General features: G+C 50.8%; 1 long non-coding RNA gene across 2 annotated transcripts; it reads right to left on the reverse strand.

The window, feature by feature from the left end:
* LOC110406608 lies at positions 4,426–22,176 on the reverse strand. 2 transcript variants are annotated; one of them, XR_002443518.1, is made up of 4 exons: positions 21,998–22,176; positions 5,824–6,112; positions 5,568–5,697; positions 4,426–4,995 (listed from the first exon to the last, which is right to left on the reverse strand). It is a non-coding gene; the product is annotated as an uncharacterized LOC110406608 (long non-coding RNA). The 2 variants fall into 2 exon arrangements; XR_002443519.1 differs by having other exon boundaries at positions 5,824–5,951; positions 21,998–22,172.

Below are 25,718 nucleotides of genomic sequence, written 5' to 3' on the forward strand. Positions count from 1 at the left end.
CCCACCACACAGAAGAGCAATTCCCTGCAACTGCAGTATGCTCACAGCAGCTCCAAGGATACCATTTCAGAAGAGTACAAGGACAGTACCCTGCACTGACAGACCCCGGTGCTTCCTGTTTGGTAAAGGTGCAATAAAAGGGGAAGAGACATTTCTGTGGTCTTTCAGTCCTATATTAGGAGTCTTAAGCTTCCCCATCTTCAATCAAATTTAAAATAACTGCAGGATACGAAACTTAATTACTTGTGTAAGACTTCTGTAGCCGGATAGGCCTCTGAGGCCATGCTATTTTTTATTTATTTATTTATTTTAACATAGACAACACCATTAGCTCTGCGTTTTCACCCGTGATGAACAAGAGCCTACATGCTGGACCCCTCAAGACCTGCACCAGTGGAGGTGAGCCACAGTCACTGTCACCACAGCTGAAACTGCCCACACCTCACTGTGCTCTCATCCACTGCTAGGTCTCCACAAACATTGATCAAGTGTCAATGAATGTCAGTGGGGGCCATTTTTTCCCTCGTGGAGGAATTCAATTCCACACCTTTGCTCCATGCACACTTCCACGTCAGACACCAATCTGTCAGAGTGCCCCTCTGCTGCCATCTGTCAAGCGGCAACAGAATGGAACAGAATATTGGTGGGAAGGTTCAGCCTCTCCTGCCATATCACCAACATCTGCCTCTGATGGCGTGGGGCAATATCAGAAAACAGGAGGCATTACTTTCAAATCAGCCCTCATATAATGTATAGTTCATGTATGTAAGTAACAAAACTTACTTTAATCTTTAATATTTTTTACTCCAACAAAAAAAGAGGCCAACAAAACCATAAAACCGGGGATACGCAACCTTGTTTTTGTGGCAATAACGCACTGGGCTGTGTGGTGGCAGTGGCTGCCGCTCAGTGAGCTCTCACAATGTTCATCAGAGACTTTTGATGAAATTTTACTCCTCCTGTGCTTCATCCTTGAAGACAGCTCTTCACAAACGCACTCACTGCCAAAAAGCAGTGATGCTGTGGTGAAGTAAGGGGTATTTCTCTCTGATAAGAGAGGCCTGGTTGAAGTCACCCTGACGGTGGCAGCAGGCCAGGCTGAACGCAGCCTGCAGGCCATGGGATGCACACGCCTGGTCTGTATCCCAATCAAAGCACAATTTGGCATTAATTCTCCACGTTCAGTGGAAAATCCCTGTGCAAAGCCTCTCAGGCACCTGCTGGTTTGATGTGCAGCACAGGCAGGCGGCACACAGAAAGGGTTAAAAGAAAATGTTACACTAAAAGAAATCTTTCTACAAGTATAAAAAAAGCAAAATGATTGTAAATTCCACCAGGGGAATTCTGCCATGAATATGCTTCACCTTTCGCAGAATCTCCCGCCCTGCCTCAGAGGATAACTGACCTTTGGAGAAAAATAATGAAAAGAAGAAATTCCTTGGAGAAAATAATGTGGCCAGGCCTCAGTAATGAGATCTGCTCCCTTTATGTTGCTATGACAACCACAGTCATTTTATAATACAAAATACATGAATGGGAAAGAGGGCCATCTCCTCTCACCGAGCTGCTCAGCACCCCCAGCCCTTGCACTTCTGGCAGGACAGCAGCATGTTCCTGTCGGTTTGTGCTTGGCTTCACCTCTTTTTAGTGCATACACGATCAAGAAATCCTGCTCCTTCCTTTGGATGCTTTAATTAACGCTCATCAACTTATCTCAAGAGCTGCAGCCAGGCACATGCCCCAGCTCAGCCCTGTGGTCCAGGTGTTCAGCAAGGACTGGTAGGGAGCAGGGTTCCACGCACAGATGCTTCTCCCCATCACAAAACACAGGGACATCCATGGAACCCAATAGCTGAGTGCTATGCTCATGGTCTTCCTTGCTGGTCCCCCATTCCCCACTCACTTGCCCACACAGCTCCTGTCGGGGCAGGGCACCAGAATTACTCCTGGGTCACAGCAACTCCCACTATCAGTACAATCTGGGGGATGGAAGGATGGAGAGTATCTCTGCTGAAAAGGACCTGGTGGTACTGGTGAATGGTGAATGGCAGCCGGACCTCAGCCAGCAGTGTGCCCTCACAGTCCAGTAAGCCAGTTGTATCGTGGGCTGCATCCAAAGCACCGTGGGCATCAGGGAAAGGGAAGTGATCCTGCCTCTCTGCTCTATGCTGTGAGACCTCCCCTGGAGCACTGCGTCCAGAGGTGGAGTCCTCAGCGCAGAAGAGATGTAGACCTGTTGGATCATTTTTGTAGCCCTCCTCTGGATGCACCCCAAGGGGTGGAACATCTCCCCTACCAGTACAGGCTGAGAGCTAGGGCTTTGCAGCCTGGAGAGGAGAAGACTCCAGGGAAAGCTGAGATCAGCCTTTCAGTATCTAAAGGGACTGTAAGAAGGAAGGGACAGACCTGTTAGCAGGGTCTGTTGTGACAGGACAAAGGGAAATGGTTTCAAACTCAAAGAGGGGAGATTTAGATTGGATATAAGGAAGATATTTTTACACCAAGGGTGGTGAGGCACTGGCACAGGGTGCCCAGAGAGGTGGTGATGCCCCATCTCTGTAGACACTCAAGGTCGGGGGACGGGGCTGTGAACACTGATGGAGCTGTAGGTGTCCCTGTGCTCTGCAGGCAGTGGGACCTGATGGCCTTTGGGGGTCCTTTCCAATTCCAGCAATTCTACGACTTGGGCAGCAGCCAGCCACATCACACAGTAATCTGCAGAGAGATACCAGTGACAGACACCCAGAGAACAAACACTACAACACATCTCACCCTCTGCTTCCCCTCCTATGGCTGGTCTGTTTTCCCCAGCTCAGCCAGAGACTGAGCCTTCGCCCAGCTGGCAGGGCAGTTAGGGAGCAGGAGGGCTGGGTGCAAGAGGCACAGCACCAAACACCAAAAGGAGAGGACTACTTGCAGCTGAAGAGTGTTTGTACCCTGGGAGCTGATCCTGGATGCTTTGACTGCCCCACACCCTAGATGCAGGAGCTGGGGGTCCCTATCCCAGTGCCAGCTCCACAGCACTCCCTGGCACTTCGCAGCTACAGGCCAGAGTAACACTACTGCAGAAATGTGTGTCCAGTGGCTACATCTCGCTATGTCTCTCACTCCATTTGGATCACACTGTGCTCTGCACACCTGCTGCAGGCTGGAGCTGTGCTCCTACAACAGCTGCTCAGGAAGGGCAGGATTCCAAAGCAGTGCAAGCAGCCCCATAGTGCAGACACAAAGCCAATTCCCAACACTCCCCCCCCCCAAAACACAGAGAAAGGGGTTCAATCCTGCAGCTCCAGTGCAGTGACAGGGCAGCCTGCACACTGGGATGAGATAAACACCTGAATGCACATCCCAGGCTTTCTAGAGGAAGCCACACTCGCTCCGTGGCATGTGGTGCTCCAAGCTCACCTCCAGACCCTTTCAAGTGAGAGCGGGATGACGACTGCTAGGACTGAAGGCCCAAAGCAGAGCAGGAGATGGAAATGGAGAAGTCAAGGGGGAACTAAGTATGGGCTTTCGGTTAATCCAGAGCCTGAGAGCATTTCCTGTTTCCCAGGTGGTCTGCTGGGGGACCTCGCCTGCACAGTCAGCAGAACTGCTGGGCAAGCTGGGAGATTGCGGGGAGGAACTACAAAACAAAGGCTCACAAATGAGGAAAACAGCCAGAAGAATGAGAGAAGCCCAGAGGGTGGGAAAAGGCCAAGACACCAGGAGAACAAGCAGCTCTTACCCATGCCGCTATACAGCTCGGCCAAGCAGCAGCACAGACTGCATGCTGGGGCTGCTTGGGGGAGAGAGGGGACCACCACCAGGAGGAGGGGCAGGTGATATCTGTGATCCTCCCTCCTGTCCTTTCACAGCAACATTTCCTAAAGAACCACGACTAGCAGAAAGGGACAAAAAGCTGGAGGAGTCATGGGCAATATGTAGGCTACGCTAACAGCAGTTGCGGTTTTCCACCTGCAACAGATGCAGGTAGGACATGGGTTTCTGGGTTAACACCTTGCAGAATGGAAGTCCAGATGGGTCTGCCTCTCCTGCCACAGCCAAGGCAGGCAGCACCACTGAGCCAGGGCTCTGAATCTCCTTACAAAGGCCTAAAACCCTTTTTCCCATGCTAAAACACTGTCATTTGTCCCTGGTGACTAATCTAGGGACCATAGAAGGATTTCTGTAGCCATCTAACTACCCAAGCAAGCCAGAGAGGTACCAAGTACCACTATATCAGGACAACTCCAAACCCCCTGGATGCAGGGAGCCAAGGCATTTCCAAAGCCAGAGTAAAATGCAGGTTGCCCTCTGACTGCTGCCTTCCTTGTACACGGAATTTGCATGTGGCAGCAAGATCTGCCTTATATGAAATACCAATGCAAAAGGTAATTTAAATTCTTTTTATGCAAATGTTCAGTAGTATGGAACAGTAATAAATCCAGGAAACCACTGGAAAGATGTTTAAGAGGACATACAAATTCTGGTCACACATCAGCAATTAGGAATCCCAAGAAGAAGAAAGCACCTGTCTTGGCCTTTATTGAATATTATTCTCAATTAGAATATTCATCATATACACAAGACAATTCCTTCATTCAAACTTCCATAGACATGTTCAAATTACATCATATCTGCAAAACAGAGAGATGGAAGTTATCATAACCTGCCTTTGAACAAAGCATTATTGAAACTATAAATGGTCCTGTCTGAAGCTTGCTGGAGTGCAGAAGCCTGACAGATGCTGCACAGAAATATGACTGGCTGGGTGATGTCTTCTGAAACAGCTTGCAGGAAAATGATCCCATTACGACTGAGGCTTTCCAGCAGCAGCCATGAATACCTAGCAGGAAAGGCAGCTCAGTGTGGCGAGGCACGCAGCATAGCAAGCAGGGATACTCTGGGCATGCTGCCGGTGATCCCACGGGGTGGTTCTCCAGGAACACTGCCATGGGATCTCCTCATCCAGGAGCTTTCGGGTGGGCAGCCACAAGTTCACACTGGTTGGGACTGGAAATGTGAGCATACCCTGCTCTGTTTGGTGCTCACAAAGCAACGCTCAGGGCAGAGCACATTGCCTCCCTGCACAAGGTGAGCACATGGAGGTTACTCTTCGCCTAGGGCTACCCCTGTGCACGGCCCTGGGAGCAGAGCTTCATCTCAGAACCGCTGCTGCCCCCGTCCCTTCCCAGTGATGCCAGTCAGGCTGCCAGGTGTTTTCTGATAAGAGATCATACATTTAAGGCCACAGGGATCCTCACGCTCACCTGGCCTTTGTTCAGCAGGAGATCAGACCTGAGGGCTTTTCTGCTCCAGTCCCTCATACAAATCCCACGAGTGTGCAGAGGAGTTCTGTTAAGCTTCAAGTAACATCTCTCCTTATTGCCTACATCTCCATAGCAGCCCAGTGCCTCACCCCAGCTCCCACTGCACTGCCCACAGCCCCCTGACATTTGGGCAGCATACCCCCACCCAGTACAGGCACTTTCCACCCAGCATCACGTTCCTGCCACATCACCACAATGGCTCTATCGCGTACCAACCAGACACAAACCCACGGAGGAAAAGGAGCTTTGGCTTACATTCACAATAGCTTTTTTTTAATACTTTTTCTAACTGCCAGCTGATGAACCTCCTGCAGCGCAGCTCGCCCTCATCATGCTTTGCAAATTCTGGCACAAACTCTTCTCCACTGGAATGTTCTCACTGCACCTAAGAGTACGCACAGTTACTGTTAGCAGCCCAGGGAGGATTTCATCCTGCTCTTTAGAAATACTCAAGTTCACACACTGTCTCCAGAAAGATCCCATCCCCAAAAGGATGGATGCTACTACTCACACATTGCGCCAGCAGCACAGGTCCCCTCCTGGTACTTCCCAGAGCCGCTCACGTTTCTCTCCATCCCTCCTACATGAGCACAGCCTGCTGCAGGGCTAGGTTTGTGGGATATCCTCAGCACACTGGCCCTTTTATTGGTTTGTCGAAGCACAGAAGTGCTGTTATTTGGGTTGCAGTTCCGCCACCATGGGGAAAAAAGTTTCATGCAAGAAGCTTGGTGCTAATAAAGGAGATGCACTGTACTAGTGTGAGATCCAACCATTTCAGTCTTAAAATATGTCTTCTCCTACTACCAGGGAAAATACAAGAAGTTAATAGTAATGTTTAACAGTTGGTCCCTCACCCCTGGGTATACGTGGGTGAATTGGGTATGGGGGTGGTGTTCCCACACCTTCCTAGAAGGGCACGGTGGGAATGGGTTGGGGTTGGACTTTGTGATAACAGGGGTCTTTTCTAACCTTAATGATTCTCAGACCCCTGTGTGCCCACACCCCAGTGGCAGTGCCTGCCAATGATGCCACCAATGTCACCACCCACGAGGGAACCCCGGGCGCGATGCTGTGATCCCAGCCCACCCCACCAATCTTCCCAGTCCCTTTCAGCCATCACCTCTCACCGGCAGTTCAGCCGGCTTCTGCAGAAATAAAAGGTATGGAGAAAAAAAATCAATGGTAATTCATTGTATCCTATGATTTTTAAAGGCAATTAAGGCTAAGACAAGGTAAGAGGTTAGCAAAATCTCTCATTCTTTAATATATTGTATTTTCTCATTAATTCTCTAATCTTGTGACAAATTCTCCCAGGCAGAGGGCCAGCTTCCTGCCCACTTGAACTCTCCCTGAGTTATGAATGAAGCAGGTAATGTCTCACCCTGCTAACGAGCAGCCCCAGCAGCACAGATAGGAAGGGATGTTCTGCAAACTGCTGCAGCACAGGACCTACAAACAAAACCCACCTTAGCCCTGGCTGCAGCCCCCCAGCACAGGCAACCCGGGGCTCCCCACTGCCAGGAGCTGCAGTCCCCACGGAGGGCGGATCGCCTAAAATTACTGCTCATTAGGGATACTGCAAAATGAGAACACATCTACTTCCGCTAATTGCCTGTATTCCTGCATAACGCCCGGAAAATCAAAATTATTAATGAAGAAGTTATTTCAGAATTTGGAGTTTAATTCTGCAAACTCTGGATAACGGCAGTCGAGCTTGCCAGCTAATTTTCACATCGTAACATCAGAACCCCTTAATTAATAGGGAATGAATTAGGAAACTCCAACCTAAAGGCAGCCTGAGCTCCTCTGGCAGCAACCGCAGCTGAGCGAGGCCACAGAGCTCTACAGGCAGCACAGGGGCAGCAGCTGTGGGACGTGGGCTCAGGAGGGCAAATTCCCAGTCTGCTTTTAAGCTGGTTTCAAGTCAGTTGCTGTTGGGATGCCTCAGCACAAGGCCTCTCTTGGAAACACTGTGCAATGCCTCCTTCCCTTCTCCAAACCAAGGGTGAGATCCTGAGCCCTGCGTGGGGCAGACACAGCGTTAACAGCCTGAATATTGACCTGCTCCATTCGGGGTCCTATCTATTAGGAATATTTTCCATCTCTCCACTAAACTAGGCAGAGTTTTCCCTAAAAATGGCAAATATTATGGCCTTCCATTCCACAGAAATTTATTACTATAGAGTAAAAATGCTACTGTATTCCAAACATTGGCAAGAAAGCCGGGAGCCTCCGGTCCTGCCAGCTCTTAATAAGATACACATTGAAGCTGCATGTTGCTTGCAAGTTGTGTGTTTATTTAAACAAGAATTTCCAAGTGTTTGGGGGACAGAGGTTGCTACAACAACTTCTTATCATTAAAAACAATGGTGCTGAAACTTTCAGGAAGGAGAATTACAAATGGAGTCACTGTGCAGAATAAATCACTGATGAACTTTCAGCACAACTGAATTTAACCCAGAAAGAAAGTCAGGCTGGATATTTGCTCGCTCCTAATGGATGTGCACAATCCCGGGATGGTTTGGGACCTATTATGAGATGAAGTGATTTATTTGGGGATTTCAGAATGCTTTAAGTACAACTTTCCCTTAGTCTCTGAATTAAGAATTTTTCTAGCAGAGCTGGAGATACAACACTTTGTCTCAGTGATCCTACAAGCCCAGTCCCACAGTGGGAACCACGGGGGATCCCAGTGAGGAGCCCTGAAAGCTGCAGGGGGACCACAGAGCAGTCTGGTGCATGGGAAACTGGCAAGGAAGTAAGAGGCAGTAGCACCTCAGCCCACTAGCGTGTTGGAAAAGAGCTCACAGACACAAATCCTTTGAGTTCACAGCCTCAGGAAGACTGCAGAGCTGGTGACCACTGGCCTCAGCTTCTCCACACAGCACTAGATGCCAGAGCCCCACACCACGCTACACTGCCAGGACCCTCTGCCAAAATGCCAGCGAGGCAGGGAACCCAAAGGAGGGGCACCTCCAGCACAGGGCCAGCCCTCCAGCATGGCCCACATCCAGCCCCACTCTGGGGAGGGAGATGAGCAACCCTCCACCACTGTGCCTAGAAAGCTGCTGGGGCTCAGTAAGTACAAGGAGACACTAAATATTATTTTTGGTAAGGATTTTCATATGACAAAAGTAAAATGCAATAAATCAAGCACAATGCTACAATCAGCACATACTTGTGAATAAATGCATCCTGTAGTACATTTCAGCATAAATTATAGCCATTTGATTTAGGCTTTGCTGCACAAAGCCATATTATTTAAATTCAGCCAGAATTGGGTCCACTCACATTGCTGCACATTTATAAAACATATTCATGATTATTGTCATAAACTCCTGAGAACTGGCTGTTGAGTTATTTTGCCACATCATCATCTCTAGTAAACAAGGCTTATTTTACATTTCTCTCCTCTGTCCCAACAATCGGCTACAAAACGCTCCACAGAATCAATGCCAACATTAGGGCTGGATTTTTTCCAGCAAGTGTGAAATGATACCTATACATGGGACAGTACAGGGAAGCTTTAAGCTCTTTGCAGGGCACTGAGTGATGACATTCCCTGTGCACATCCCGCAGCGATACAACAGCACGGTGCCACTCGTCCCCAAGCTGTGACTGCAACACGCCTGCCCATCCACTGCCTTGCACATGCCGGCTGGCTTGTCGAGCTACATTCACTCTTTGCATTTCTCCTCCAGTTTGCAAACTTTTTTTTTTTTAAATTAATCCCGTCATTTCAACAAGTGTAACAACTAAATTATCGTCTTTACGTGATTAAAGTCTCCGCTGCGTCTTTTCTTGGCAAACATTGCATGCACATAATTTTACTAAACGCAATAAACCAACCATAGAACTATTAATTTTAGCGTGGTATTCATAACAATTAGAAATGCATGAACCTTAAAATGCTAAAAACTGAAATGAATACCAAAATAGCACGAAACACAAGAATCCAGCTCCTCAAACCAGGGAAAGGGGTGTTACTGTCTCATAGCACCATAGATATCTCAAGAGAGAATACAACTGCTGGGGAATCCCCCAGGTCTATAGTGCAGATCCGGGCTCTCCCTGCTGCTCCATGGGAAGGTGATGTGGTACTGCATGGGGACACAACCCCCACACTCACGAGGGCCACAGGATCTGCACTCAGAGAGGCTCTCCTTGCTCTGCAAGCTGCCCAACACATGGCTTGCAAAGACCCCAAGATTGCCCCTCCTTGCTCCAAAGAATGGTGAGAAGTTTCATCATTTCATTTTCTTTTCTTTTACTCATTTCAGCAACCGATCTCCTTTTTCAAGAGAAAAAAAAGCAATGCAAAAAAAGAATCCTAGACATTAAGAATTTGATCAAAAGCCAAAAACAACCTTTGGTATCAAGGCATTCTTGAGCTGCTTTGTTTATAGATACCAAAATACACACACCATCCCACACTGCTGTAACCACTTAGAGCATAAAACACTTCCATAAAGAGCAGCCCGTTGTTACAAATCACACATACTGCTGCATTTCCTAGGTAATAAACACCAGGGAGCGAGAGGCAAGGCTCTCCACCAGACGATAAGGGAAGAGCCATTGTTCCCGGGGCTGGGAGGGCCCAGAGCCCACCACGCGCCAGCTTGCTTTTCTTGGAGCGTCCTCGTTCAGAGAATTCCACGCGGACTGGACTTTTCTGCATTTCCTTTCCCATTATCGCCCATTGCCAAAATATTTGCGCAGTGATGGAATCTGCCTGCCAGAACGAGAGCAGGAGGAGGGAGCTTGGCTTCAGCCTGACCCCGAGTCAGGAGAGGTTCTGGGTCTCCGTCGCGAACTACTGCCGCGGAGCTGGCTGCGGCCCAAGGCTGCCTAATGAGAGCGGCCCAGCAAGGGCCTCCCTCCCACCGGCCCCCAGCACAGGCCGGAGGGATCTGATGGAAGCTGCAAGAATGTTTCCACTTTGCCCGAGCGCACTAGGGAAACTTTTTGGAGACGATATATGTATTTTTCTTTTTTTTTTTTTGCAAAATACTCTAAGTGCCTCCAGATCGATGCCCACAAGTAGGAAAAACTAACCCAAGAGCTCTGCAGAAGGGTACAGAGGAGGCCGGTGAGACAAACAGGAAAGAGTTGGAAATTTCCAGGGCATTGTTTGAACCTCAAGACAGAACATTCTGATCTACTTTTACTGTTTTGATGTTACATTTCATGTTTTAAAACACTCCATGCTTTTTTTTTTTTTAAACAGGGAGGCTGCAAAAGACGTCAAAAGAATTCAAATGCACCGACTGCTGTTTATTTGGCTGTCCTGCACTTTTTCTGATCAGCAATGTTTCCACTGGGATAGAAGCAAGGTGCCCACCCCAAGGCTCTGAGCTGCCCGAGGACACCATAGGGCAGGGCTCTGCTGCAAAACGTGTCCTGGACGCTCGCGATGCTTCTGGCAACAGCCACAGCCTAAATATTTGTTGAAGAGGAGCGAGTGTCTTTGTCTCTCAGGACAGAGAGACTTTTCTTCTGCATCTGCTCAGACAGTTATACATCTTTGTTGCTGCCAGTTGGAAGCTGCAGCATGCAGACCAGGCCCTCCCAGAGCAGAATGAATTTGAATTTGGGCAGAGGAGCACACTGCTGAGCCCAGGCCCTCACTGCCAGCTGATGCTCCATGCTCACCATGCCCCCCCCAGCACCCCATGGCCATGCCTCCACACACTGCTGGGGAGATGCATCCTTCTGAGCACAGTGCCCACTGCCTTCCCCAGGGAACAAATCTGCTCTCAGTGCTGATGGCTGCCCCAGGACACTCACAGCATCTGAACCATAAGAGAAGGGGAAGATGTTTTTAAACTAAAAGAGAGGAGATTTAGACTGGATATAAGGATGAAGTTCTTACTCAAAGGGCAGTGAGGCACTGGCACAGGTTGCCCACAGAGGTGGTGGTGACCCATCCCTGGGGACACCCAAAGTCAGGAGATGGGGCTCTGAGCACTGGTGGAGCTGTGGGCGTCCCTGTGCACTTCAGGCAGTGGGACCTGATGGCTTTGGGGGTCCCTTCCAACTCAAACCATTCTACGGTTCTAAACCAAGCACCTCCCATACCTCCAGCACCCAAGGAGCATAATACAAGCTTCAGTCCCAGCTCACATCTTCAGCCAAGGAGTATTTCACCGCAGCACTTGAGGGTAGATCAAATTTTTTTCACCTATTTAGATGGTCATCATCTTTGGAAGTACCATCATCCCCCCCAGGACCATGCATTAATGGATTACCACCACTCTTAAGAGAAAGGTGAGAGGGTGCCCAACACCCTCTAATACAGTCTCTGCAAACAGCGCTCCATGCCCTCAGGCTGGAGAATAGGATGCTACAAAGCTGGCTTTACCCAGTTTCTACATACTGGGGAAAAAAAAAAAACAAGCAGGCTTCTCAAAGACAGGCAGCCCCAAAAAGACATCCCACCACGGACCAGCCAACCCCCACCTCATATGACGTGCTGTCAGCGTGCGAGCTCCTCGTGCAGCAGGGCAGGATGTGACAAGTATTTGTGCATTCTGCGCTCTGGCCGGTTTTGCTTTTTATTGTCTAGCCCTTCAAGCAGATATCTGAGCTGTCAAAACATAAGGTCTCCTGATGATAAAAATACTCCACAAAAGAGCTCCGGTGTGAGAGGCCCAGGGAGGCTACAGCACACTGAGGGTCAGCGCTGTCCCCGGTCCCTCCCCAGAGCCATGCGAAACAATTAGTCTCAAGTGAAAATCAACCACAGAAGTTCATTTTTTTTCCCTTCCACTTCCACAGATCACCTTCTGCTCTGAACATGGAAACCATATGGCAGACAGGTCCTATCCCCTGCCAAGAAATTCCTGCTTGATGAGATCCCTGTAGCTATCACTGAGGCTACATGGGCTTCCAGCAAGGGAGTTCAGCTCTGCCGCAGACAAACTCTCCAAGCAACCTGGGGAGGAAGAACAGGGGCCGAGGTGCCAGAAGCTGTGCTATAGCTGTTGCCTATTGAGAGTAATTGCCCTCAGAGGGAGTGTTGTCATGCTTATATCTTCATCCCTGGCCCTCCAGCGGATGGGGGCTGTGGCTTCACCATGCTCCGCTGCTGCGGCAGTGAGACACCGCAGGGTGAGGTGGGACCGAGCTGCAGGCATCCCATCCCATCCTCCATCTAAGAGGCGTAGATGGAAGGCATAGAGATTGCTTCCCTGCACTGAAAGAGGCAAATGTTCTACTGATGTATACGACCCAGGCTCTGGAAACACTGAGAACTTCACCTTGTGAATGAATCACACACAGACAGGTTTATAGAGAAATGGTTTCCCAAACTCAGTCACATGTTGGGGAGCTCCACTGAACACTGGACAAATCTATACAATTGCAAGAAGCAGAGAAGTGGATCCCAAATCACCTAAAGGTGGAGGCAGCTGGGGCAAAGCCCCACACAGCCAGGCTTTATGGAGACTTCAGACCTCTGGGGATATGGGCACTGCTTCTCATGTTATATTTTCTCCTAGAGAAAGTGCTGACGCAGGAAGAAGTGAGGTGGATGGAGTAATGAGTGTCTTGAATGCCTGCCTGGTGAAAGGGACAGACAGGCTACCAGGGGATCAATGCTGCCACATGAGGTGCTGCCTCTTGTCTACACCCACACCTTGTTCGCAGAGTGTTTTTGATGTGCATCCATTAGTCAGCAAGAAAACGATTTGCAAATACAAGTGCTGGCAAGAAGGAAGCACCAACTAACACAACAAAGGAAAAAAAGCAGCAAGCCATGCCTTGTTATCACCAGCTCAGGCTGCTGGGAGCAGGGCTCAAACCCAGGGGCAGATGGGCAGCCCACCTCAGGCTGGGCTCTGCCACCCGCTGTCCAGGGCAGTGTCACCTGTCTATGGGGCCACCAGCAGCCCCGGGCACAGAGCCCTCCCCAGCTCTCCCTGAAGGGGCCATCAGGGCCGGGTTTGCCAGAGAGCTGGAAAGAAAAATCAATGAAAGCGGTGCAGTCAAAACAGTTTCTGGCAGAGCCTGCACCATCCTGAAGCGAATATTACTTGGGACTAAATTGTTTTCCTTATCTAGCAGTTTGTCCTGAGGAGCTGGACTTAGCCTCCCAGCGAACCCAATAAGTCTTTCGGTTTGACTGGAAACTCCACATTTTTCCTTTTTAGAAAAATGTCACAGACATTCCTCTGTTTCATTACTCTTCACTGCTTCTCCTTTCCCTCCTATTAAAGCACTAGCAAGGGGAGGCTTCGGCAAGAGCCAGCCCGGAGCTGGACACCAGCCCAGACTGTCTGGACATAGCTCAACACTGGAAAGACCTATTGTTTTGCTTGGCAGGCTACTGGTATTTTTCCTTATGCCCAGAAAGGCTGCGCCAATTTACAGCCGGTGACCTAGGGAGGGGGAGGAAGAGCCAGACCCAGAGTCCACCCTTTTCCCCTCCAGTAATCTCCATCAGCCAAAGGCACTCACACTCCCTCCCCCAGAGGACAGGGTGCATCACCTGGAAAATGAACGCCTGCATGCAGAGCAGCAGCCACCCCCCTCCGTCCCCAGCCACTCCCCTGGTACCCTGTGTCCCTCTGGCCCACATCTATCACCCAGCCCAGATCTGACCCTCACTGAGACCTGGGCCAGAGGTCAGCTCCAGCCTCCCCAGCTCCTCCCATCCTCACAGGGATCCCAGCCCCACAGGAGCTCTGGGGGATGCTGAGCACGTCCTGCTCCCACCCCAGACCAAATCCCATCGGCACAGCCAAGCCGATGCTATCTCAGTACTTCCAGAGCCAGGGCAAGCAGGAAGCACGGGGCTGTGGGAAAACTAAACAAGGAAGCCGGCCAAGGTTTCCCCACAAAAGCACACAGGTTCGCTCCCTTCTCATTTAAAGTGCTGGGCACAAGATCAGGTCAGGACTTGCCTTATCACAAGTTCTTTCTTCCAGGCTCTGATACCATCAGTAGCATCCACCATTCCCCTGCTCCCAAGGCCACAGCCCCCTGCTTGCCAGACAGCCAAGGCCCATCCCTACCCCTCACACCGCGAGGTTCTCAGCCAAGTGGCTTTGTGCATTTGAGTCCGGGAGATTTTCATGCAGTTTCCGTGACAGGAGGACAAGAGCTCTTCCCCTCCCAACCACTTGAACCAACACCACAAATCTGCTTGGCTGCCCAGCAGCAGCAGGAATGCAGAGCAAATGATCTGCGCATCATCTCCAACATCAGCTGGAGCCATAACGGCCTGCAGTGAGACACTGCCCCAGTGCAGACAGCAGCTAGGACTGAGTTCCCCTTCTGCAAGCAGATCCACATGGTGCAGCACACTGGGAAGGAGCTGGCATCTCAGCTACAAGTCTGACACTACCCCAGCCTCCTTCAGGGGCATCAGAGCAAGGGAGGACTCAGCACTTCACCAGGAGTCCAAGGCTCTCAACTCCTAAACCATCGTGCTCCTTCCTTAAAACCAGAGTAGCTTCAATCCCTGAGCCCCAGGGATTGTTCCTGGAGAGCACTTCCCACCACACCAAGGGAAACATGGCACCTCTTTGAAACCTTCTAAATACACAGCACGATGGTGACAATAAATACTGATTATTGCTCAAGTTCTGTGCTCCGTCCACATTTCTCCAAGCTGCATACAAAAAAGTCTCAGAGGGAGGCTCCCATGACCAGAGATATGGATGGGAATGAAAGGAAGGTGAGCGAAAACAGGGCTAATCAGAGAGGAAATGGCCCTTGTAACCCAGCCAAGTCAAACTCTGATTATCTCATGGATTTAAAGTGCTGCTGAGGCAGGAAAGCTTTAAGAGCACATGCGGTAATTGTCTTGCAAATAGGAAGGTGCCGGGCTTTCCTCCTCTGTTTTGGAAAGGAGGAAGCAGGATGCAATACATGGATGTCAGCAGGGGTCACGGCACCCTGCACAAAGCCCACGGCCACCTCTGCTAAATGAGAGTCCCCCGAAGGATGTGCCACCACACCAAGCCCAGAAGCTGCTCCACGACACCCTGGGGAGGTGGTGTCACTCCAGCATCCCACATTTTGCTTCTGTAGTCCTTCAAGAGTTGGCCACTCATGTTTCTGGACTGAGCATCACACCTCACAGCAGCAGGGCTGCAACACCGCTCCTAGCACCCCCAGCTGTATTTGTGTTTTGGAGCCTCAAGGCATCTCTGTGACCATAGGGATCATCCACCCTCTCCTTCAGAGGGCATCCGTGCTTCAGTGGGAGCCTGCTGGGTGCCAGAGAAGCAAGGTCAGACTGCTCCTCTAATCAGGGAGCTCCTTCCTGACTCCTGTTCAAAGCATTTTCCAAGGAAGCTGGATGTACTGGCAGCAATCTGCAGCAAGGAACATCACTGCTGCTGGAGGCAGAGAGCATCAAACACTTCTCATCCTGCTGCAGACTCCCTTACAATGGCTCAGTTCTGCCAACAGGGTACAGACAGCTCAGGAGTTGCTGAAGAAATGGGAGAACCGAGAAAGCAGCATAGAAGCCAACAACACTGGGAGTGAGAAAAGCCCAGGCTCAGAGAACAAGCTGAGTTCAGTAAACTTCATGGCCCATAACTAACTGTCAGGCAGCTGGCTGCATAGACACCAAGGGGTGTGTTGGGGACACAGCTCTACCCAGCCAGCTCATTCCCCCCTGGAACACAACAGCAGGAGCACAGCTTCCCAATCACACCCCAACAGAACGTTGCACACCTCTTGCACAGGAGAGCATCTTTCCCTTCACACATGGGAAGGCCCAGGTGTGTCAAAGCATTCTGGGAGGTCAGCTGCAGCTTGCAGAAAAGTGACTCACACAAAGGAGTGCTGTAAGTATAATCTTAAGTACACATACAGAAACAAATTGTGATTTTCTACATAGAAGATCAAATAAAATTTTGGTTACAGCTAATTACACACCCCACAAGTACATCAAAGGGAGTGGTGTTCGACAACCCTTTTTCTTTGACTAACAGCTTGCACTGGGATTTCACGCCTGATTCTGTCATACGTTGCATTATCTTCTCACCATTATTTAAAGGTGTTCCACGCTGGGTGCGACTTCAACAGCTGGGGAAGAAGCAATGCCAATGCTGAGCTCTGCCACCAACGCAGCACCAAGCTAAGGCCAACCAGGTGGTTTGGAGCACAGATGCAAGGAGGTGCATTTCGTAGGTTCCCAGGAACATACAGCAGAAGGCACCCCTAAATCACAGCACCTCCTCCCTGGTGTGCCACAGGCTTTTGGTCTTAACAGCGTGCCCTGTGTTGAGCATCTTTGGCCAAGACACCTTGCAGAGAAGCATTCATCTTGGTTTGAAGGAGTCGCTTCCCTTAGAGGTTTGTTCCAAGGTTTAATCCCCACCACTGCTCTGCACTCCTTCCCCATTCCCAGGGTCACCACTGCTCATCCTGGGGATGCGGCTGGCACCCACTCAGCCACAGACCCAAAGGGAGCCAGGGCTGATGGATTGGAAAGAATTACAAGGGCTCTGTGCAAATGATTTGTTACCAATTAAGGCGGAAGTCAATTAAGGCAATTGGTACAGGTTAAAAAAAGATGGGCTAAGAGATTCCTAATTGATAGATAAAAAATACAAAGAGCAGCCTTCCAGAAGCATCACATTAACCAGAGGCTGAAGATGCCGTGAGGTTTTGTGCGTTCATTCTGCTTATGACCAAGAGGAACCCCAAACTCCTGCAGCTCGCAGCCCAGACATTTGCCTCAAAGACAAATACTGCCATCACTAGATGCTCCACTTCAGTTTTCTTACATTTTCATTTCCTCCCATTCATCAGGCCAGCTCTGTTGGGATTCTGAAATCTCTAGGTGAGTTCGCATAATAGAGCACAACCTTCTGCATCCACACCTCCACGCAAACAGCATCCAGCACAACAGTGCCAGGCACATCTACATCCAGCTCAGGAAACCCCTGAGTCAAAAGTACTCCAGAGAGGTGGTGTTGCCCCATCCCTGCAGACACCCAAGGTCAGGGCACGGGGCTCTGAGCACTGATGGAGCTGTGGGTGTCCCTGTGCACTGCAGGCAGTGGGACCAGAAGGCCATCAGGGGTCCCTTCCAACTCCAACAGTTCTGAGATTCTCTTTTTAGGCTGGAAACGCTCTCAGGCAGCAGCACTCACACAGGGTTGCCCAGCAGGGCCACAACCAGCAATGCTCCCAGCAGCAGTGGGACTAGGCTGCGTGCTTCAAACAGGGCTAATTGCTTGCCCACTATGAAGGATGCCTTCCTTGGTGACATTTTTAACACTGATTTTAAGGAGCATATTGCCCAGCTGGAAATGAGAAGCCATCAGGCGATGGCATACATCGTAGGTCCTGGTCAGTAAGTGGAAAGAATTGGGGTTTATGGCTCAATAAATCATTGAGCTTTCAATTAGATGAGTAGCTTAATTACTCCGCTGGATTTAGCATCCTACCTCTTTTGTAAGATCATATTCTTTTAATGGCAACACAGCAGTTATGCAAGAGCCTGACAAATTATGCTTCCTTCCCTTTAATTCAGGATCTGAGCTCAAGCGGATGGGACAGCGCATCTCAAATTCATGAAATTGCTCTTAAAATACAATGTGCTTTGGCTTCCCATAGATTACTCCAAATAAACAGCACCACATTGAATCCCTCTTCCATCAGACAGAGGATTTGCTTCACAGCTGTGACTCTTACAGATAGATGAGATACTAGAGACCTCAGAGAGACAGAGCCTCACATAGCTTCTAAAGCCTGCGAGGTAACCCCTGCACAGCAAACCTTTGGCAAAACCTGCACCCTGCACAGCAGAGATCAGTGACATTCCCGATGTTCAGAAGGAGGAGAGAGCCACGCTTCTGTTGAGGAATTTATGCACTTACAAATCACTGCAATTAACAGCCCACAGCAGGAGAGGTGAACACTGAAGTGCACGGCTGCTCACCGTCCTTGAAAGCCAGGCAGGAGTGTTTGGCTAAGGAGGTGTTTGCTAGTTTACAAACTAATCATGCATTCACATAAATATTGCCAAAGAGCTGAGATAAACACAGCTTTTGACATGAAATAGACCAGACATTTCTCACCCTGGTCCGAGTGGGGATTTCCGACAGGCAGCATGCAGCAGCAGGACCCAGCAGCAACACCAGCCCCATGGCTGGAGCATCCCACCGGTCCCCAGTGGGCATGGGGGGCTGTAGAGGGAGCAGGGCACAGTATCTAGGGAAAGGAAGGCTACGGGAAGCATTCCAAAGGGATCACCTGGCAGCCATCCTGCTCAACTCTCTGAAACCACAGAGCCTTAGCAGAGAACGGGTGCCCGACTTTTTGGTGTGCCTGGGCCAAACTGAGTGAAGAGGAATTGTCTTGGGCTGCAGCTACATGGGTTGTTCTGAAAGTAATGCCTCTATTTACTTCCACACAAACTACAACAGGTAGAATGAGCAAATTCTCAGCTTCAAAGCACTGTTTTTCAACATAGGCACCACTATTAGCAGTCTATTTTAGCCAGCTATGAACAAGAGCCTGCAAGCTGTACTCCTAAAACCTGCACCAGCAGAGGTGACCACAGCTGAAACGCACCACCCACCCCTCACTGTACTCACATCCACTGCTGGGTCTCCATAAATGTTCAGCAAGCATTAATGCATGTCAATGGGGGCCATTTTTTTCCACCTGGAGGAATTCCATTCCACACCTTTGTTTCACACACACTTCCACATCAGATGTCATTGTGTCAAAGTGCCCCTCTGCTGCCATCTGTCACACAGCAATAGAATGGAACAGGATATTGGTGGGAAGGCCCAACCTCTACTACTGTGCCACCAGCATCCACCTCTGACAGCATGGAGCAATACCATTTTAAGAAGGCAATGCTTTCAGAGCAACCCACATAAAATATAGTGTCCTTCATATAAGTAACAAAGTTCATCTTAACCTTTATCATTTTCACTAAAAATGGCAAGGAAACCATAAAACCAGTGGGATATGTGACCTTGTTTTTGTGACACTAACACACCAGGCTCTTCAATGGCTGCCACTCTCAGCAAGTTCTCAGGGTGCTCAGAGACTTCTGAAGAAGTTTTGCTCTTCCTACATTTCACCCTTGCCAATAATTGTTGACACAGCACACAGAGTTCTGACGGCCCTGTACACTTCCAGCAGCAGCCCTGAGGGTTGCTCTGTTGCATTGCTCTCCAAAATAAAAAAAAAACCGACTTTGGCCAAAGATTATGTAATTGAGGCAAACACATCATCTTATCTTCATTGCTATGACTTCAGCTGAAAAGCCTGCTTTGTAACTAAAAGGAAGCCCTTCCTATACACCAAACTGTCTGACCTGTGAGGAGCGACTCCCTTTCTCTCCTCGCTTCCTTCCCACTGCACCTCGACAGTTATAGATCTTTCACACTCATAAAAGATAATCACCCTTCATGGGTGAAGTAGCCTCTATTTATACCACCGCAGCAGAAGGATTGATAGACTGTGCAATTAACACACGGGAGCTGCAGCAGAAGGGCTGGGCACAATCCCTACGAAAGGGAGAAGCCGGGATGCAGGCAGAGCTACGCCATGTGCACAGCCTCGAGGCTCACAGCCCCACGGACCCCACCGGGGCTTTGTCCCAGGTCTGGATGAGCATCCCCCCCCCACACACACACACACACCCCTCCCCAACTCTGGGCGGGACCCCCGCCGCGCACAGCTCCGCAGGGGCGTTATTTACCTTGTTAATTTCGGAGGGAGGCATTTTAATTGCTTTAAATTACCGCTGGAAAAACCGGAGTGGTCAACAATCAATCAGGCTGATTTAGCACCCCGCGCCCACCCGCTGCGAGCCGGCAATCAGCTGCCGCCACCAGATCCATTATTGATGAACTTTGCGGGTCTGCTCATTAGCTGCGAGCGCACAGCCCGACCCCGGGGAGCAGCACACGGTGCCACTCCTGGAGCTCTCCAAAGAAATCTTCTAAATGGGGCAAAGAAGCACCTTTATGCTAAGGGCAGCGAGGCACTGGCACAGGGTGCCCCGTCCCTGCAGACACCCAAGGTCAGGGCACGGGGCTGTGAGCACTGATGGAGCTGTGGGTGTCCCTGTGCACTGCAGGCAGTGGGACCTGGCAGTCTTCGGGGGTTCCTTCAACTGCTGTGGCTGTGCACGATGCAGGGCCCCCCGACACAGCGAACAAAGGCAGCAAGAGAAGGGGGAGCAGCGCAGATCTGAGCGGGGAGCTCCTTCCCATCCCCTGCCCAGGAGCACCTTGGTGGAAACGGGCACTCGTGTGCCACTCATCCGTCAGCCCACTGATCCCATCCTTGATTTTCATGAACACCTTTGATTTTTCATCATAAATTCTCCTTGTTCCTCACCAGAGACTGACAGGGCTCGTAAGTACCGAACGAAATGGAGAATATTAGAGTGGCTGCTGTTCTATCGTGCCCGTCAGCTGCTTCACTTTAAATGAAGTCTTTATTAGTGATAACACCGTAACACTTTAGGACCCTCAGCTAAGCCTTTCAAGGACTTCGACTCACTGCAGCTTCCCCTGGAAGGCCTTCCCATTCCCCAAAATCCCCCCATTATAAGGACCAAGTAGTACAAGAGTGCTGCGTTCGTTCGAGGTCTGAGCCCACTCGTCCTGCCCCCAGCAAAACCCTGCGGGCTGGCAGCTGCCCCAAGCCCCAGCACCGCATCCAGGCAGCGCCTCTTCAGGACCATGCTCCTGCACAGCAGAGTGCGTGAGGCTGCACGGAGCAGAGCCGCTGCTGCGGGAGCACGGAGCCAGAGGACCCAGCAGCAGCGGATGGTGCACGCAGCCTGCTCAGAGCAAAGCAGCTCGGATGCAGCGAGAACCATCCCTGTCTGGGCCTTCACAAGCAGGAGCAGCTCGGATGCTCAGAGCTTGCACAACGTCCCCAGCCCAGCGCTTTATCTCTGCCCCTGGAGCTGGGAGCAGGAAGCTGCAGAGCACCGGGAGGCAAGCGGGGGGGTTTGCTTGCACCGCGTTCACACCTGAACCGTTGTTGATTCAAAGCTAAGCAAACTTTGTAGGCTTGGAAACAGGGCTGAAAGCCTTATGCAACCATCTAGAGCAACAACCAGAGCAGCTCAGCAGCAGCTGACAGCGCTCTCAGAGCGGGCCAGGGCTCGCGTCGGTCAGCCCAGAGCAAGCAGGTGGTACGAAGCCCGGGACAGAGCAAGCAGCGGGTCTGTGTGCTGAGCACCCCCGTACCTGCAGAACTGCACGGCTTCCTCAGTGGTGCCACTCGTGAGGTCCCACCACGCACACCTGTGCAAAGCGAGGCTCTTCCAAGGCTGGACAAGGGGAGCCCCGTTCTCAGGGACACCCCAAGCAAACACTCAGGCTCCCTAGGCACACAGGGCTGCCACTTAAACAACTTCTCCCAACGAGGGAAAAGACCAAACCCAAACACAAGTCTCTCCGGGACCCCTTCATCCTCTGCCCACCAAGGCCTCATCCCAGCAGCGATTCCAAGCACCAACACGGGTTCGTGCACCAAGCGCACGGTGCAAGCTCCCACCGCAGCACCTCCATCCAGGCCGGCAGCGCACCGCAATGACCCCAACCTCCCACCGCCAGCGGCAGAGAAGCGCCAACAACACGAGCACAACTGCCTCAATCATCACCATTACATTCTCTTCCACAGGCGTTACGCTTTGATTTGTCTATTGATTTTTAAATCAGCGCAGACTCGTTTCCTACCTGCTGCCGTCTTCGCTGCCGCCTCCTGCCCACGGCCCCTCCGGCTCCTTTAGGGGGTGCTGCCCCTTCCTCAGCTCCTGCCTTATAAACCCTCCCTCCCGAAAGCGCTCCTGCCCCATTTAGCACATTAGGGCTTCCTCCTCCAGTAAGAAACCATTGGTTCCAGGGCACAGCTGCTGCCAATTACCACTACTTAACTGGCACATTAAACACATAGTAAGGAATTAGGAGTTTCAGTCTGCACTCTACTTAACAATAACAAAGTCACTTGACCTTTTTTCAGCCACCACAATGGCTGTGTAAGTGACTGCTTGACAAATGCGCTTTGTAATGGTCTCTGTTCTTTCTCATGCGACTGGTGGAACAGTTAATATCTTGAGTCACAGCATTAAGACGAGTGCTCGTGATTAATTTAAGATGTCAATTAATCACCCCAAATGGACTGGTTTGTCATCACTTCCTAATGGGAAGATGTTGATATGTCCCACGGAATCGGTAGCGGGGGCTGAGGCTGCAGCCCTCGCTCGGAGCGTTTCAGAGCCGCGTGTTTGTGCGCAGCGCAGCACCCGCGAGAAAGAAAGGAATGAAGGAATCCAGCCCTTCCGAGCGCTAAATGTTCCTTTTTATCCTCGTTTTAAAAATAACGCCAACCTGGGAAGAGCTCTCCATGCGTTTCTTCTGAAGAGCCTGTATTGATTTTGACTTTCAGCGCTGTCCGTGTGCCATCTAATAGGCTTCCAGCCCGGACTCGTAGAGCAGCCCAAGTCCTGCTTCCTCTCTGCTGGAATCAAAGAATCATTAAGTTTGGAAAAGACCTCTACGATCACCCGGTCCAAACGTCCACCTACGGCCAGTATTGCCCGCTAGACTGTGTCCCGAAATACTGCATCCACCCTTTCCTTAAACACCTCCAAGGATAGTGACCCCACCACCCCCTGGGCAGCCTGTGCTGGTGCCTGACTGCTCTTTTGGAGAAGAAATTCATCCCAGTATCCAACCTGAACCTCCCCTGGCACAATGTGAGGCCATTACCTCTTGTCCCATCGCTGCTACCTGGGAGCAGAGGCTGATCTCCCTGCCACAACCTCCTTTTAGGGAGTTGAAGGGAGCAATAACATCTCCCCTGAGCCTCCTCTTCTCCAGACTGAACCACCCCATTCCCTCAGCCTGTGCTCCAGACCCCTCACAGCTCCGCTGCCCCTCTCTGGACACACTCTGGACACACTTCTGGTGGTGAGCAAGCCTTAGCTAAAGCAAGAGGTCCTCTAATGTCACGGAACATCTTATTCCCATGCACAGATGAATGGGTTCAGGTGGGATTTTCAGAAGCGCTCAAATCTCATGAATATCAGTGAGGCTTGTGCTTCTGGGTCACACGCTTGGAAATCCTGCCTTAATTCCTGCCCTTACATACATTTTCATTAGGAGGGTCCTGCACAGCAGCTTATGCTGTAGCAGCCCAAGTTCACATGAGAAGAGCAGGTGGGAAAGCAGAGGGAAGGCACACAGTGCGTTGGTGTCAGTGCAGCAGTAATGCTAAGCAACGGAGAGCAGAGATGTGCAGCACCACTGCAGTTCTTGCAGCCGCGCTTTCTCTCATACAGTTTACACAGTGCCCTAATTTTACACTGCACAGTTCAGAGATAAAGCATCCGGGTCCAGTCTTTCTAGAGCAGACAGCAGAGATTGGAAACATCTTTGATTTTATCCAGGCAAAGAAGACACTGACAATTTCAAATCTGTCCTCGGTTGCTTTTTATAGAAACAAGACATGTGCGGCGATGATTCACAACCGTATCTCAAAGCATTGCAAGTGCTGCTTTTCAGCAGCTCCTCCGAGCTGCGCAGCAATCGTTTGCAGAGCCGTCCTCACCCCGAGCTGCCGGCTGAGTGCAGGGGGCTCAGGGCAGCTCCAGACCTCCGGGATGCAGGGCACTGCTGCCTCTTGTCTGCCATGCATCCTGACTTAGTGCGAGCAGCGATTCCCTTCGCTGCACTTTTCCAGGATGTTTCTGGGTCACTTGCTGCCGCATGAGGCATTACCTGGCTTCATGTGAGCTGTGTCACCCCTAATCAGTCTCACACTGTGGCAACAAATAGAGTCCAAGCGGAGACAGAATTTCTTCCACCCCGAAGCCTGCAAGAGAATGGGCTCCTGCAGCAGGAGATGGCGTGTTACCTGCTGCTGGCTCCCGTGCAGCCCCCAGCAACGCGCCGCTCCGGGCTGCAGGTCACAGCTCCTATTAATCACAGAGCAAAGATGACACTTGGGCTGCCGGAAAATGAAAGCAAAGATGGACAAAAATAAACTGGAGGTGGGTATAAAAGAAAAATGAAACCACGGAAGGTGTAACAGGCAGGAATGTGATCGGGCTGTATCACGCTGCCTTCGCACCCAGCAGTGCCAGCCATCAAAACAGCTTCACCTGTCCTTATTCACCTGTTTGTTTTCAGGCTCCCACACTGCTCTATCCCCCTCCAACATGTGCAGCATCTTTGCCACAAGCTACATGGCCTCCATGCAGCCAGGTGCCTCTCCAGGCACAATACCTGGCTCGCAGCATGCCCAGGGCCCCACGAAATGCAGCTCTCCCATCAAACCCTGTGAACCGTGCTCCTCTCTGCCAGGCTGCGTGCAAGGCGTCCTGCTTCCCTACAAGTTCCCATGAAATCACAAAAATGTTGGGAGCTTTCTGGGAGGGGGGGCTGCCTTTCCCATTCATGAGTGCATCCCTGGGGAGTCCCATGAGCGTTGTGCAGCACTGCAGCACCGCTCCTGCAGGGCACCAGGAGATCCCATGGGGTATGGGCTTGCTCCTGGCACGGTGGCCCAGGGGAAGTGGGCTGACCCCTGTGAGATGAGCGCAGCCCTGGCAGGAGCGGGCACGGCGCGGCACTCAGTGCCACTCGCTGGGATCTCTCCACGGCTTTTTGCTGGCCAAAGCTCCGTGACAAAAGCGTCAAATCTGGAATTTTAACCCATAGCCAAGCCATGAAATTTCAGCTGTTTTTCCATGAAAACATCCAGCTCCTTCCCTCGCCGCGCTGCGGGGCGCTGGGACCAGCAGGACGGCACCTCCCGCAGAGCCGCAGAGTGGAAGCAGCCGGTGCCAATGGGGAAACTTGCACGGGGCAGTGCCATGCACACATGGTCCTGTGCCCCTGGAGGACAGAAGCACAGGGCGTGAGACTGCACCGCAACTTCAGTGCAGGTGGCAGCGTGAGTTAGGGGACAAAAACGTCAGGAATTAATTTTCTCCTCTTAACGTCGCTCTTCCGATGGATTCCAAAAGAGTGAAGGCATAATTGAATGATAAAATATTAACTTATTTATTATATCTCAAGCCCCTGAAAATAAAAGTAACTGCACATAACAAGCAGCTGGAGGACGCGCACGGTGGCAGCACCCAGTGGGATAGCAGAGGAGATCAAGGTGAGCTAAGCAACATCCTTTCAAAAGTTCCTGCGTTCTTCAGGCTTTGAAGTGGCAGAAGCAGCTTCAGCTCATTGTTCTCAGCCCCGGTAGTGCTGGAAAGTTACAGAAGGACCTCGGCTAATGTGGGAAGCCAGCAACCTTCGGGAAAGGGCTCTTTTGTAGCCAAAGTGCCCCATGACACAAAGCAGGAGAGCAGTAACCCTACAGATAATTTCCTCATTCTGATTGGGGATCAATTGACCACTTGCTCCCATTTATTCCCTCCCGGGCCTGGCTGCCTTCCAG

This window comes from Numida meleagris, chromosome 14 (genome assembly GCF_002078875.1).
Source record: "Numida meleagris isolate 19003 breed g44 Domestic line chromosome 14, NumMel1.0, whole genome shotgun sequence".
NCBI classification, from domain to species: Eukaryota; Metazoa; Chordata; class Aves; order Galliformes; family Numididae; genus Numida; species Numida meleagris.